This window comes from Protopterus annectens, chromosome 12.part0 (assembly GCF_019279795.1).
Source record: "Protopterus annectens isolate FY-2018-M chromosome 12.part0, PAN1.0, whole genome shotgun sequence".
Lineage (NCBI taxonomy): Eukaryota > Metazoa > Chordata > Ceratodontiformes > Protopteridae > Protopterus > Protopterus annectens.
Genome location: NC_056746.1, coordinates 1245802352 through 1245819171, shown reverse-complemented (window position 1 = coordinate 1245819171; position 16820 = coordinate 1245802352). Strand labels below are relative to the sequence as shown.

Below are 16820 nucleotides of genomic sequence, written 5' to 3'. Positions count from 1 at the left end.
AGAGCATCAGAAAAACACAAAGGGTTCAGAATTACGTCAGATTTGCAAAACGAGCATGTTTAAAGTGAAATGAGCATGTTTAGAATTAAAACGAGCAAAAGAAAATATAATGGGCATGAAAAGAGATTACATGAGCAAAACGAATATAACAAAGGGCAAAAAGGGCACAATGAGTATAAAGAAAGCAAGGCAACTGCATGTTTTTTGGCACAAACTACTACTTTGCATTAACTGGAGCTCTGAATAGTATAACTAAAGTTATTTGAAGTATCTCAGTGTGCAAAAGTGTTTACAGTGTGTGTTTATTGCTGTACATTTATTCTGAAGAATTTGTTGAGTGCAAAATGCCACTATTTCGTAAACTGCAGTCTATTTGCAGACTACCGCCATTACAGAGTGTTTCTTACACTACAAACAGTTGTTTAGCAAAGTACTGCCATTTTGAGGAAATTTCAGTGTGCTGTGTACTGTTTATTTGTAAAGTGCAATCACTTTGAAATGTTTCTTACTCTGAGCTTCTTCCTTCCAGTTTATTCGCACAGTGCAGTTATTCAAAATGTTTCTTAAAATAAGTGACTTTAACAGTAGTGATTTCAAGAGTATTACAGTGCCTGGGAAACATATTTTGCAAATTTCAGTTATACAGAGGCTTGTTGTGCTGTTGGGCATAATTACAAGTACTGGCATAAATTTCAGGCACATGTACATGTGTGTGTATTTTCGTGCATACTTGTAAAGGTCTTCACTGAGATGTATTAATATGGCAAAAGGTTTTCTTAAATCGTTACCACTTCTAACTGATCAAAATATTACAGAGAATTGGAGAATATTTGAGCAAGAGTATGATATATTCATATAAGCAGCTTATTCTGATAAAGATGCATACACCAGGGCATTCATTTTGCTAAATGTAGAAGGGTCAGAGGCCATAGAAAGAGAGCGTTCATTTGTATATGCACCAACAGTATATAAAGATGAAGGGGAAAATTGTCATACTATTGCACAGGCTGAATCAAGAGAAGACACAGAGTGTCTGAAGTGTAAATGTAGAGAAATGTGCAATCCCAGATCAATGTTACGTTAGAGATGCATTTGTTTTAGGGTCTATATTAGAAGCACGGATGGTCAGAATGTCAACAACCTCTTGACAGACACGTATGTGTCGAACATCTATTTCAGCGAACAGCCACATCATTGATTTCTTTCCAAGGGAAAAAAATCGATAGGCCAAACACGAACACAATACACACACACTTACTAAATACACTAACTCCGACATCGCACTACAGTGGGGAAAAGAGCAGATTTAACACAACGGCCAACTGATTTCTTTCCCTTGGATGTGGACATTCGACACATACGTGCCGATCAAGAGGTTGTCGACATTCTGACCATTTGTGCTTCTAATATAGACCCCTTTGTTTTACACAAGAGATCAAAAGCAAGGAAAAACTTTTGTAGCTTATATTACCGACCTGAGAAATAAAGCTAAAATGTGCAAGTTTGGTGACCTGAAAGATGAGTAGGGTTGCCAGCTTTCTTTGTGGCTAAAACCGGACTAAGATCACGCCCCTCGCATCACCCATAACTCCACCCATTCCCACCCCCTCTCCCATCCATGCTCCGCCCATTTGTGACATCACCACAACATCAGCTGATAGGAACGCCCTCTTTTTCTGTTCCGGATGCATGCCAATTTAACAAACACTGACAGTCTGTTTCCTTACCAATAAAACTATAAACTCTATTAAGTTTTCAATAAACTGTGATTAGTAATCCATTTCCAGCTTTGCAGACCACTACAATGCAGCAGAGTAACCCGCTGATAGTTTCAACTTTTGGTCTCAGAAGTATAGGATAATATTCAAAAAACTGCCACTCCAAAGGTAAACATTATAAAAACCATCATGCTCTACTACATTGTTTATTCAGATCAGTCAAAAGTACAGCACTTCCTTTTTTGCACAAATTCTTAATCTGATTAGACCTTTAAACCTTTAAGCACATTTTATGGAATTCTAAATTTGCGATCTCATGTTCTACAACAGCAGATACATCTTCAGTGAGTGAAAAAAAACACAATCAAAAAATTAACTTGAAAACTGAATTTTAACTAAATGCTTGATTGTAAGTCTTCTGAAGGAAGTACACAATGATAAAGGAAAATACTATAAATAACATTCTATTCCACTTTTAACACACTACAATTACAATTACAGTGCAATTACTACAACACTTTCTGCTATTCTTGTATACTCAAAATAACAGTAAACAGCAAAATTACATAGAACAATCACAGCTACTCCATTTTTATTTTCATCTCAAAATGCTATAAATCAATAAGCAATATATTACTGTTTAAAAATACTGCCAATGCAGACACTGTTATAAATGTAAAATGAACTCAGATCTTACTGTAACTTCTGCGGAGTGGAGTGTTATTTATAGAAGTCTTATAGCCTACATCCAGAATCATGTTATCCTTGGAATTCTGCACCTTAAGTAAGCATCAGTGTAAATCCACAATATTCAACATACAGAGTGAATTTCTCAGAGCTGCTCTCTACAACTAATACAGCATCAATTATTCAACGCACCCTTAGTGGGTTACTCTTATTGTGATAAGCTGTGACTTGCTAAATCAGCAACCATTTCCTGACAAGCAAAAAAAAACATGCAAACAGACATCCATAATAGCAATTGTTAAAGGTACACTTCTATGACACAAATGTGCTTTCATATTAGTTTCAGACACCATAATGGAAGGATAAACACAAGAAAGCTATTTTTAAAATGCACTCAGTGCTTAATGTCCATGTGGCCAGCCTTTCAGTTCATCACAGTACTCTGGTAGGAAGCCATATACTGCAGTGTCTAAAGCTGCAGCAAAACAGTTGCAATCTGCAAGAACTCTCAGATCATCAAGGAAGGAATCCCTTCTACTGTATTTGCCATATCATGATAAAGTTAAACCCACCTACACAACTGACACTGACTTAAATCGGTAGCGCAGCAACAGCAAATGGCTCTCTACTGTAACAACTTAAGACCAGACAGTATAAGCCTCCGAGTGCATGGAGACTGTATTATGACAAATGCATAGCCAGAATAATACAAAAGCAAGCAAATTATTTTCAAACTGACCAACTACGTAAAACTTCCCGACGGACACTTACAAGCAAAAAACACTCATCCAGTCTGTATGATCAGAAGTCTAAAAGAGCAGTTTCAGACACGTTAGGTTAAATGCTTGTCTGCTTGCTTCATATTTACATTCAGCACCACCAAACCAATAAAATAATAACAATGATCTCTTTTCTCACTTTGAACTGCTACATACGTAGCTAGGACAAGCCTAGCCACATTGGAAGGTAGTAACATCACCAAACCACAACTTTTTCCTGCGATAATAAAGGTAATATTCCTCACAACTTAGTATTACACAGCCACACACTTCAGAAAATGGACCCTGCTTGCCTTCAGAAAAAAACAAAGCTGCTTACAGGCTTTATGACATAAAACGGAGTTTGCTTACCATGGGTGGATGACTCTAATACCAGGCTTAGTGTTGATAGGGAACCCGCGTACTTTTTAAAATTCACGTTTGCATCTGATTATGATGCACGCACACGCATGAGTCCTCCGTTGGGTCCTAAAACATTACAAGTCTTGCAGGTTGCACCTGTAAAAGCCCCTCCCCCTCTCTCTATGGTTCCGACACCTATGCAAAAGGACAAAAATCACCTCTATGTTTACCCCACAAGGTGTCCCTAATTTTGGCTCATTCAAAACTTCACATGTCCGGTTTTGAATGAAAATTGTAAACGGACAATTTGTCAGAAAACCAGACAGTCCGATCAAAAACCGGACAGCTGGCAACCCTAAAGATGAGTTAATAAAGGACAGGCTCATGTGTGGTATTAATAATGCTGCTGTGAGAAAGATTTTGCTTTGTGACAGTGATTTAATGCTGAGCAAAGCTATTGAGATTTGTCAAATTCATGAAGTTACAGAAAGGCACACAAACATGCTTGCAAGTGATAAGAGCACAGTTTCGGAAGGCTCCAGAGTAAATGTACACAGCATGCAACATATGGCAGGCAGAAACAGGCCTAAGCACATGGCAGCTGTAGAACCTGTAGGTGTGGCAAAGAAAACCTGCAATCTTCCAGCAAGTTCTAAGACTAATTCAGTTTAAGGAGCATGCTCAGTGCTGGACATGGGTGACTCAGCAAAACCCAAGTCAAGCTTTATTGTTAACTGTCGCAATTGTGGTGCCAACCATGAGTCTAAAAGAGAAAAGTGCTTAGCATTTGGTCAGCAATGCCATAAATGTAAGAAATGGAACCATTTTCAAAAATGTTGTAAATCAAGTAAACCTTATACTCTTACAAAACAGGGTCATTCGAAAAAGCAAATTGACCAAGTTGAACTGCAACAGTCTGCTTTCTATGTAGATGGTGTATCAGGGATTGGTGAAAAGACTGATGCAGTAGATTAACTGGCAAAGCATGAAGTGTTTTGTACTGTCCAGATCAATGGTAAATATCTACCGAACTCAAAGCAGACACCGGTTCAAAGTGTAATGTTATGTCAGCAGACACATTTGCTAAGGTGAGAGCTGATGAACAACTAAATGTAACCAGTTGTGCGAAACTTCTTGCTTATGAGGGTGAAGAAATTCAGACAAAAGGCTCAGTAGTGCTTTCATGTTATGTGGTCAAAAACTATTATAGCTTATTATTCTATGTAGTTCAAAGACTTGTGCAATCATTATTGGGTCTCAGAGACAGTTTGAGAATGAATCTGCTTTCTTTTACCAAAGAAGTTCATCAAATAAGCACATGTCCCTGTTCCAGCTTCACTAGCACTATTTTCTTTTTTGTGAATATGCAGGAGGTCCATCAGATTGGGGTCTGACAATGCCCTGTATGGCAGACATAGATCGCCTCTCAATTGTCTGTAGGAGACAGTACACAGGGATAGGGCCTTGAGGTGGCTTGCATAGGACATTTTGCTTTCTTTGTATTCTTTTAGTGAGGAACCTCTGTGGACATTCCAACTGTTGGATATGCCTGGTTAGGTACATACCAAAGGGGGCATTGCACTCAATGACAGTTCTGATGAATGCTGAATACAGTGGAACAATGACTTCCTTCGACCTAGATACTATACCTTTGTTTATAAGCTGTGCCACACAGAATGATTTCCTCACTACTCTAGACACGTGATGATCAAAGCCTATATTTGTCTATGTGTGTCCCTTAGTCCCTGACTACTGGGTCAACTCTAAGTAGTGTGTTAAAAACATGATAGTTACCAGGGATGGATGATTTCTCAAAGGATATTATTATGCATTTTTTGGCATTTAGTTTTAGTCCATGGCTCTGACATTCATTGTTTGTCTGTGTCAGCCCTTCCTGGAGAACATTTATATCAGTTTGGGATTCAATGACAGCTTCTGATTTGCGATCATCTGCAAATTTAGTCAGCCAAAGACCACTGACACTGGCCTTGACTTCGGAGAAGTAAATGCCAAAAAGGAGTGGTCCAAGGACTGATCCCTGAGGGACTCCACTTGTGACTGCCTCTTTGTAGAGGTAGACTCCCCAATTCCAACTTCATGGGTCCTGTCTGTGAGCCATCTGGCTATCCATCGAGTGACATATGGGGTCTGCACCTAACCTCTTGAGTTTGTCAAAAATGCCCAAGTGAGGTATTGTGTCAAATGCCTTGGCCAGGTCACGGTAGGCAGTGTGAACCATTTTGCCCTCATCCATTACTTTGGTGACCCTCTCAAATTAAGTCCACCAGGTTGATTAGGCATGACCTGCACTTGATGAAACCAAACTGGGTTGGGTCCAGTGTCTGCAGGTTTACTACATCATTACTGATCATCTCCATGATAATTCTTTCCATGGCTTTGCATATAAGACTAGTGAGAGTTATGGGTCTGTATTTGGCCTACCTCTGTGCAGAGGGTTGAATGTTGCTGTCCTCCATTCATGATCCACAAAACCTGTTTGGAGGCTACAGTTAAATAGCAATTCCAGAGGGCCTGACACATCATGTTTTATGCTATTTAGAAGGCATCCTTGGATATTGTCTGGGCCCATTGATGCAGCGCTCTTAGCCTAAGAGAGAGCATTAAGAACATGTTCCCTAGTGATAGCAGGGGGAGTTACAGTGGATATAAAAAGTGTACACATCCCTGTTAAAATGCCAGGTTTTTGTGATATAAAAAAATAAGACCACAATAAATCATTTCAAAACTTTTTCCACCTTTAATGTGACTTATAACATGTACAATTCAATTGAAAAAACAAACAAATCTGATAGGAGAAAAAATATGAAAAATAAAAAATGTACAATAAGCTGGTTGCATAAGTATGCACACCCTTAAACTAATGAAGCACCCTTTGAGCAAAACTGGCTTTTCCTACCTGGGCTCATATGTGATAGCCTCTCTGGTTGGTATGTTTTTAAAAAATTACACAGGACCTGACTGTGGTCCCTAATAATGAGTAGATGGGTGATAGCTTTCCTTCTAATATGTCCAAAGAATGGCTATATCAACTATATACAGAGTGCATCTCTGCAAGTGGCTTCAGCTGGGGTAGGGGGCCTACTGATGTAATTTGGAATCATACTGAAGTAAGCCATATTTTAAGTAGACATGATATATTACACTGGGCTTCACAAGCAGTTCTGGAAAGAAAGCAAGTAATTAACATGAGGTTCAAGTGTACCTTGAAATCTATGACTAAAGACGAAATTCCAAATAGATGTGTCAGAAAGGTTCCAACATTGCCAGAAAGGACAGTTGTGCTAAGATAATTAAACCATCAGAAAATGCTAAGAAGGTCCAACTTTGGGTAAGTGGTCAACAGCTCAATTGGGCAGAGTAGGAATGATACATAGGGAAATATAAGGTCTCAATATGATTGCTATTAAATGTTTGATCTGCAGTCATTGGAAGAAACACTGGCAGGTAGAATTGACAAAGTCCTAATACAAAGAGGTGTGAAAAGCCATGAGGAAACTTAGCTAATGGCTTAAATATCAGGATCAACAATTACGTCTTATTCATCACTGGTACTCCACTCCTCAAAGGCAGTTACAGACAGGACTCACACAGGACAGTCAATGCAGGAAAAGTGGGGCAGAAGGTGGTGATAATCTCCATATGTTCTGGGGCTGTCCAATGATTAGCATTCACAGGGACTTTCTTTATCAAAAATTATACAAAATCTTTAACTTCCTCCGCACACTAAATTAGAAATTCTGGATAAGTGGGGTTAGACCCACTTCTGGGGTTAACAACAACACTTTGAAGATAGAATGGGTTCTTGCAAGTGTGGTCAAGCTGCTGTGAGCTAGAGCCTGGAAATACTACCCTCCTCACCAGTACATTTGAATAATTTTCTGCATCAACACATACAGAATATTGAGTATTCTTTTAAATGTGGTGACACAGCCAACAGTCTTACATACCACTAAAACAATGTAGAAATGTATGCATCTCTCATAATAGTGCATGTGCTGATATCCACTATCAGGGTCCAGGAAAGTAAATATTTGTGGGAAGCAATAGCCAGGGAATCGTTATGGCTAGGCTTGTATAGGTCCTAGAGCTGATAGCCTAGTACCTACCTATGAACCTATCCCAGTAAGTACCACCACCTGCTTTCATGGGTGATGGATAAGCCCACCAGTTCACTAATACAGCCTGTAGAGATAATGTCTTGTAAGACCACAATAATTCACTAACACAGCCTGCAAAGATAATCCACCAGATTTAATAAACTCCATGTAGGAATAGTGCAAGCCCTACACAGAATGAACGGTTTCCGTGTCTGAAGCTCCCCCTCGGCAGCAAACGCCTTGCATATTAATGAAGGTACGCTGAGGGGGAGCCATGTACATGGTTACTGAATCAGTGCTAGGGAGTGTGTTACAGTGCTCGGACACTTATTTACAATTATATTTATGTATGTCACACGGGAGGGTGTGTTACAGTGTCTGTAACACACCCCCTGCATTATCAACGTTCCATACGGCACTAAAAGATTTAAGTAAAGTGTCCTCGGACACTTTGAATTATAGTGATGTATTTCACACAGGTGGTGTTTTACAGTGTCCGTAACACCCCCCTGCACTGTCAAAGTGCTATATGGCACTAAAATATTAATTGAAATGTGTCCTTGGCCAGTATGAAAATGTATCATGTAGGAGGTGTGTTACAGTGTCCGTAACACACCCCCTGCACTGTTAGAGTGCTGTACGGCACTGTAAATAAATCTGCAAATGTGATTTGCCCTTTTATTTTTATTATTATTTTTTTTTTGTCTCTGTTTGTAAGGCGAGGCACTTAGCAATAAACACGGGCCAGACATCTAAAAATAGAAACTGGATGCTTTTAATTGTTATATAAAAGGTCAAGTTTAAGCATAGCTGAGCGGGTTTGCGTGGTGTGGCACTTAGTGCTTAAACGTAACGAAAACCTATATAGAAATGTATAGCTGAAATCTTTACAGCCAAGTTAGCTGAATGGTTAGAGTTATGGCTTCGTGTACAGTAGGTGCACAGCTCGAATACGCAGACAGGCCATTCAGCTTTTACATAGGAAAGCATTTTTATATACATTTTTATTTTTTTTTACTGACGTAGTTATTGATATTTGTTAACCCAGGACCTTCTGAACTACAGTCAGAGCAACACACCACTAGGCCAACTCAGCTCTGGGGAATTGCTACTGCTTTTGTAAATATATCATGAAATACAGTCATGTAACATTAGGGAAAAAAAAGACACCGCTGCCACGTATTGAACCCAGGACCTTCTGAACTACAGTCAGAGCAATACACCATTAGGCCAACTCAGTTCTGGGAATTGCTACTGCTTTTGTAAATACATCATGCAGTACAGTCATGTAACATTAGGGAAAAAAGACACCCCTGCCAAGTATTGGCCCCAGGACCCTCTAAACTACAGGTCATTGCAATACACCAGTAGGCCAACTCAACTCTGGGGACTTACTGGTGTTGTTACGAAGATATAACATCTACATATAATGTGATAAATGACAGCGTACTTGGGCCTGTGATGCAGACACCGAACCAATACACAGCCAAAGACATGCTGATGGATTGATGGGAGGCCTACGATATCGTACAGCTGACAACTGCACAGACTATTGCAGAATGTCCACAGTTGTGTCATCTACGTATGGCATAGCTGTCATCAAAGCTATTCTGTGTTCTGACGTACTGGCAAGACAGTGCAGATTGAATTTACAAATGCATGACAGACAGGTCAGTGCCACACGTCATGGCCATCCAAACAGACATGTTCATTCCAATCCTGTGTAACACACTGTATGCATGCACATATGTCTTGCAACTACACCTCCCATAATAATTGCTCAGTAGCTCTATTTGTAACATTCCTAGCATGTCTGACAGCTGGACACCCACAGTTCAGGCCCACGGTCCAGTCTGTTGCACGACAACCACATGCTTGGCAATACAACCTAGAAATAACTGAGCCCTGCAATGTCCAGCAGACCTGGTTGCTGCTACCACAGTCACTGTCACCCACAGTAGCATGTCAAAAGCCTGGAGGGTGGGACACGTCACAAAAATCAATACATGTCCTAAACCTCCCCTACCACTCTCTGGATGGTACTACTACTTAACATACATACCAGAGGCACATGCCTCACCTGGACTGTAATGGGTACCCTCTCCCTGGCCATGCTGTGACACAAGACCTGACACTGCTCCCTCACTGACATATACGGCTTTCTGTCCACCAATGTCTCCACAATCCCAAGTATGACTCCTGGCCAGAATGCAGCCGCTGTGGCCTGCCACAGATGCAGCTGTAGATTCAGCTACCTACTACAGACTTGCCATACCTCCAAAACACCTAGAACAGGGTATCCACACAGCACCCATACATAATAGGCTGGGGGGGAATGTTCAGGTGACAGAGACATGTATCACAGTCTCCCCATACAAACATACACAGCTGATACACCAGCATCAACTGAAGCAGCATGCACATTCAGATAAAAAGGATGTATGACACTCACATCTGCCTGTCTCCTTAGTGAACCCAACACACATTGTTAAACAGTAACCTGCCACAAAAATCAGAAACTCTGTTAACAGTGGACAAACACAGCATGCAAAACTGTGGATGCATCACATCAATCCAAACAGCTAACAGTATTTCTACATACCCTCTGTGATGCTGCAGCTCCCACACCTCGATAATGTCCTCCTCACAGGCCAGGAAAAGGGCCAAGGCCTACATGAAGACCTTAATTACAAGACTGTGTTCCCATGCTAATGGCAATGCAACCTAGCTGTTCTGGATGCAATTAGCAAGTGGGAGTCACAGACTGGTGCACAGGCAATCACCTGTTCATGAGCATTACCTACAAAAGGCAAGGTGCTGCCTATGGTAAACAGGTCTGACATTTTCTTCATGAAGACAGACTGTGATTCTCTAAAAGACTACAACTAGATTTCTTCTCTAAAAAGAGTACAGCACTATACTAGGTATGTCATAGAATTATGCATGTAACGGAATGCAGATGGGGGGATGCAGTCATGGTAAATAGGAATTTAAACAGTAGGTCTCAACATTTCTTGGACCGACATGTTGCTATTAGTCTGCTGTCCAGCACCTACAGCCATTCCTTATGGATCTGTCTGCAATGACATAGATCACAGCTCTGGCCGCTGAGTCACTCCAGAAATGGTCAGTTCACATATGACTGCTAATGGATTATATGTTGCATGATACTGACAGTAAGTACTGGTTGACATAGCTAACATATCATATCATTTACGGTCAGTGAGCCCCTCTTGGTCTGTGAATGTCACACAGGCTTAGTTCAAAGATTGTCCAGGTGTCCCTGACCGTTCCTGACATACTCTGGCTAGGTCACTGTGTACTCCATACCTGTACCTCATTGCCTGACACCTACGGGTAGCATACCTGGTGACCCCCTACAGCAGAAAAGCAGGTTTTAGGCACTAGTAGTCGGGGTCACTGGCTCTGCCTCAGCAACAGTGAGTACATATTGAGCATGCAATGTAAGGGAATGAATACAGTACCAGATATAAATGCATTATTACTGTGTTCCCAGGGGTCTGGCATGTCACAGACACATTCCCAAACACTGGGGACAACCATCATGTATTGTCCAACTGGTGCCCGAAAATCCACATTTGTCTGGCAGGGAGTCTACATTTATCAGGCACGCGTACACATTCCGCAAACATCTGGGTACTGCAGATGTCAGACACCTACGAGGAGGACACCCTACACCACATATGCACTGCTCTCAGTTATTGTGCAGCACAGATATTGCTGGAATGTCCACATGCACTTGTAGTACCACTCACCTATTTGCCGGATGTAGGCTGGATGACATGGTACTGTAACATTACCCCTAGGGGACACCCAACAGTCGATGGCAGTGATGGGTGTGGCCACAACACAGTCTGTCACAGCACTCAGACCATATATGGTATTCCTGGTGGCATATGAGGTTAACAGGCTATGGCCCTAAGCAGCCATATGCCTAGGCCAGATATTAGCCCATGTGTATACAAGTCAGCACCTGATGCCCCAGTCCAAGAGGGACACAGGTGGTATCCCAAGTGTGTATGTGCAGTTAACCATCCAAATATCCAGGCTACGCCTGCAAAGGTGTAAACAGCTACCCTGCTTAAGGTGGACAGATAGCTCATTCCACCGCAAGGTGACTGTGTGGGACACACATCTGAGCTGCTAACAAGCCCAGTTCATGTCACATGTCAGGATAAGTGTGTGTGTGTGTGTGTGTGTGTGTGTGTGTGTGTGTGTGTGTGTGTGTGTGTGTGTATGTGTGTGTGTAACACAGTGGAGCATGACTTGCACTCGTGCAGCAGTCCCAGCAATGTGGAGTCCGTGATTGCCTTGCATGCCACACTGAGATCACCCCTGAAGAGTATGTATGAAACCGGGTAGACGGGTGGCCTTATAGCCTATCAGTGTATGGTAGATGTTTGATGCCCTGGAATTCCCTGGTGGGGAAACTCTGTGATGTCCCCAGCTGCTGCATGTGCTGTGTGATGTGAATGATAAACAGGGAATTATACACAATAATGTGTCTCAGTGGGGGGAATACGGGGATGTTTATACCCCATGTCCCTTGATGACATACCCTTATGTATGAGATGGAGCGTATAGAAGGTTTACCTTAAAATGGAAGCAACATTGTGTTGATATGTCATGTTGCCAAAGACCCGTGTCCACAGCTCCCTCATAACTGACTGTGTGCCTAGGATGTTGTTGGTACTATGATAATATGTGGGGATATCACTCTTGACACTGCATGTCCTGGTATGTGGCTTGAGGCCATGTGTCTGGCAACAGTCATGTATCTGTGTGAGACCCTCCTATGCAGATGTCTACATCACTAGGGAATCCAATGACGGCACACAGCATGCAGCCATCCAAAGACATGGTTAGACATAAGCTAATGGCTATTACATGCATCTCAGAACTGTACATCTAACATAACAGAGACCCAAACAAGGAACAAAAGGTTACACACCTAGTTATGGGTCAATCGCTTGAGGTGGATTCCCTTATGTGGAATAGGTGGATCGTGTCAGCGCACCGGTGTGCTACCCTATGGTAACATATAATGTGACGCATACTTGAGTGTTATATCTATAATGGCCATGTGGTTTATACTGTCACAGAGTTTGCCCAGGTCAAGGTAGGCAGTTTGCACTGTCACCATCCTCCCCATCCACGGCTTTGGTGACTGTGTCATACAGGTCAACCCAGTGTAACAGACATGAACCCTTCCTTGACAAAGCCTAAGTGTGTGTGATGGAGTGTGTGCAGGTCGCCAATGTCCTTGTTAATGGGGTTCAATATATACTGTGCTATGGCCTTGCAGAACAGCCTAGTTAGGCTGCTGGGCCTATCATGTGACTGAGTGGGGGACGCCCCACCTTAGTCTAAAGGAGTTACAGTGGTTGTCCATCAAATGGCGGGGACAAAGGCAGTAGTCAGTCTTTTGAATACTGTTCCTTATGGTGTTGCAAGGTTATGCTTGGGGTCACATAGGATGCATCCTATGATGTGACAGGCTCCCATGGCAGATGTATGCCATGACTTTCACATGGCAGTGGTGACCTATTCCCTACATATAGGAGATGGGAGAGGTACTGTGGATATCCTGATGTACTGATGGGGAAGACAGGAGGTGTGGCCTACACAGACTCTGTCAGGCATCCAGTATGCTCACTGGTATAGCCAGTGTGCTTGAGCACCACAAGTAAGTAGCTGCAGGTGTTTCCTGTGCTGTTGCAGACATATGTGCAGTAGGGGAGATAACTGTCTGTAGTAGATCTAAACAATATAAGCTCTGTGTTTGTTGTGCAGGTTTGCAGGACTGATTCCATTCTCATGTACATACTAAGGAGACATTGCTCCAAAATGGGCACCTGCCCCTACATTGTCTCAGACAGCAGTATGTCATCCCTGTTATGGATAGTAAGTATTGCAGATGTCCACCAGAAAGGTGTACATATCCTAGCAGAGGATGATGTAGGCCCATCGGGTATACCTGACTACATGCATCTACACAAATGCACATATAGCACTTATGCGTATGTGTGGATATTGGTGCCTGTCCTTAATGAGGTGTCGGGGGCTGTGAGGCTGTGTATACCCCTCAGGAGGAGGTATTCCACGTTGGAGGTGTATGTATAGCTGACATTAGCTAGATGGGTATTGTGGGAAATGGTGATTGCAAATGTGACTGCATGATGGTTGCTTTGCCACAGAGGATGACAATGTAGGGATACTGCAGTGGTAACCCGTGTTGTGTAATGTCAACTGCAATACACCTACACCTTATGTGGTGGTAGCCGCTGTCCGCACTAAGGTGTTTGTACTTCCACTGTTGTTGGCTCTCTGGACATTTGTGTGCTGGCATGGGTACGTCTTGCAATGTATGTCAGGGTTGTTCAACTGACCCAGGATCAGGGTACAGACCCGACTACTAATACAGTTGATGAGGTCCATATAGGCAGAATGGGCTTCCTGGTCACATGTGGTGGCCAGTAGCTAACTGTGATTTGAATAGGTGTGCGCTGACAATGGTGAACTGCCCCTGCAGTGTCCCCTGTCCATCTTACTGGCTGTACAGCGTCGAGGTGTGTATGTGTCTCATATATACAGAAACCAAATGTCCCATGGCATTACCGGCTACAGTTTGGATACCGAATGTATGATAGGATGGTTGACCAGGTAAGGCTGGGGTGCTTTCTGCAGCTATGAACCATGGTCTGTGTGACTGCACAGATGTCTGCAGTTCCCAGGGTTAGGACTGCTTGCAATGAGGGCAAAGTCATGTGTACGTCTCTGGCATTTAGCAGTATGGCCTTCAATGTGTGCTGCACTGACACTTGTATGTTGGTAGTGATAACTTCACCACTTACTAATGGAGTCACTATGGGGCTGGCGAGAACCACTGCAAGACGCATGAAAACCTGTAAAGGCAGATGGAGGCCATCTCTTGCAGAGCATCCCGGTCTGTTTACCACATCATCCCAGACTCTCAGGTACTGGAACTCCTGGAATATCACTGGATGTTAAGGGCAATCACTCCCTGATTGTATTGTGGCATCGGTCTGGGTGACAACATAATGCTGCATAAAGCTAAGGACATACCCACCTAGGACACAACCAGTGCGCTCACTCATGTCTCACTGTATATAGTCCAGGGACGTACAGGTCAGGTCAGGCATACCAAGATGTTCTGCGACAGGCCCATGACAGTACTTGTTGGTGAGAGACAGCAGTGCTTATCCAATATGGCAGAGTCTGTCACGTGACACAAAAGTAACTGTGACCATCCATATACACAGCTAGGTCAGAGGCACACCAGTGTGTCTCCAGGGGAGTCCTCTATGTGTAATATGTTTGATACGGGCTGACGCCTGTGTGGCTGTGAGACACAGGGGTGTGTGGCCATGTGTGTATGTGCTGTGTACAACTGTGGTGTTCATGTGTGGCTATGCCTCGTAGATCCCATTTGTTTCTGGAAGTATATGTTGAGGACCACTGCAGATGTTTGTGTGTATTGAGTAGGTGTGGGGGGTGTGTGAGGTATACTGATTGTGCTGAAAACCTGTCTGGGGACAGATATGTGGCCTTGATCGGGAGAAAGCATGGACTTCAGGTTCCTATTGTCATGTCTCTCACACATTGTGTTCCTTGGTGGTGTTTGTAGATGGTTTTCCATCCAGGTACATGAGGCATGTGCTACACAGAGCCAGGACACTCATATCAACCACACTGGCTGAGGAAACTGTAGGACATTGTCCAGCTATATAGTCCAGAATATGAGGGAGGGCTGAGGGAGGGAGGAAGGCCAGGGAGACCTGAGGGGTGGGCTACAGACCAGCTGACGATGAATACAGTATAAGGCTGACACCACAGCAGACCATGTAGACAGGCTATGAACAAGCAGTAATAGGTAAACGTACAATACGCTGGTTGCATAAGTGTGCACACCCTTAAACTAATACTTTGTTGAAGCACCTTTTGATTTAATTATAGTATTCAATCTTCTTGGGTACACATCTGCCATCAATTAAATAGACTCTGATTAACCCCAAATAAAGTTCAGCTGTCCTAGTACGACTTTCCTGACATTTACTCAGTTGCCTGCCACAGCAAAAGCCATGGTTCACATCAGAAGAAGGGTACAAAAAGATTTCCACAGCACTGGATATACCACGGAACACAGTGAAGATAATTAGCAAAAAGTGGAGAAAATATGGGACAACAGTGACTTTGCAAAGAACTGGACGTCCCTCAAAAATTGATGAAAAGACAAGACAAAAACTGGTCAGGGAAGCTGCCAAGAGACCTACAGCAACACTGAATGAGCTGCAGGAAGGTCTGGCAATTACTGGTTGTGTACTACATTTGACAACAATCTCCCGTATTCCCCGTATGTCTGGACTATGGGGTAGGGTTGCAAGATGGAAGCCTTTTCTTACACAGAAAAACATCCAGGCCCTGCAAAAATTTGCAAGACAAAACATCAAGTCACCCAAAAGCATGTGGGAAAATGTGTAATGGTCTGATGAGACCAAGGTTGAACTTTTTGGTCACAATTGCAAAAGGTACATTTGGCGCAAAAACAACACTTCTCATCACCAAAGGAACACCATCCCCACAATGAAGCATGGTGGTGGTAGTATCCTGCTTTGGGGTTGCTTTTCTTCAGCTGGAACTGGGGCTTGAGTCAAGGTGGAGGGAATTATGAACAGCTCCAAATACCAGTCACTTTTGGCCCAAAACCTTCAGGCATCTACTAGAAAGGTGAAGATGAAGAGGAATGTCACCTTTCAACATGACAATGACCCCAAGCATACACCCAAATCAACAAAAGAATGGCTTCCCAGAAGAAAATTAAAGTTTGGAATGGCCCAGCCACAGCCCAGTCCTAAAACCAAATAGAAAATCTGGGGGGGTGACCTGAAGAGGGCTGTGCACAAGAGATGCCCTCACACTCTGGTAGATTTGGAGCGCTTTTGCAAGGAAGAGTGGGCAAATATTGCCAAGTCAAGATGTGCCATGCTGATAGACTCCTACCCAAGAACACTGAATGCTGTAATTAAATCAAAAGGTACTTCAACAAAGCATTAGTTTAATGGTGTGCACACTTGTGCAACCAGCTTATTGTACATTTTTTATTTTTTATATTTTTTTCCCCTAACAGATTTGCT

At 42.7% G+C, this 16820-nt stretch overlaps 1 protein-coding gene across 1 annotated transcript in view; it reads right to left on the bottom strand.

Annotated features, from left to right (window-relative positions):
* The window catches only part of CDK5RAP1 (CDK5 regulatory subunit associated protein 1), a 650459-nt gene that overhangs the window by 383818 nt on the left and 249821 nt on the right, over nt 1-16820 (bottom strand). The gene's annotated exons all lie outside the window — the stretch shown is intronic.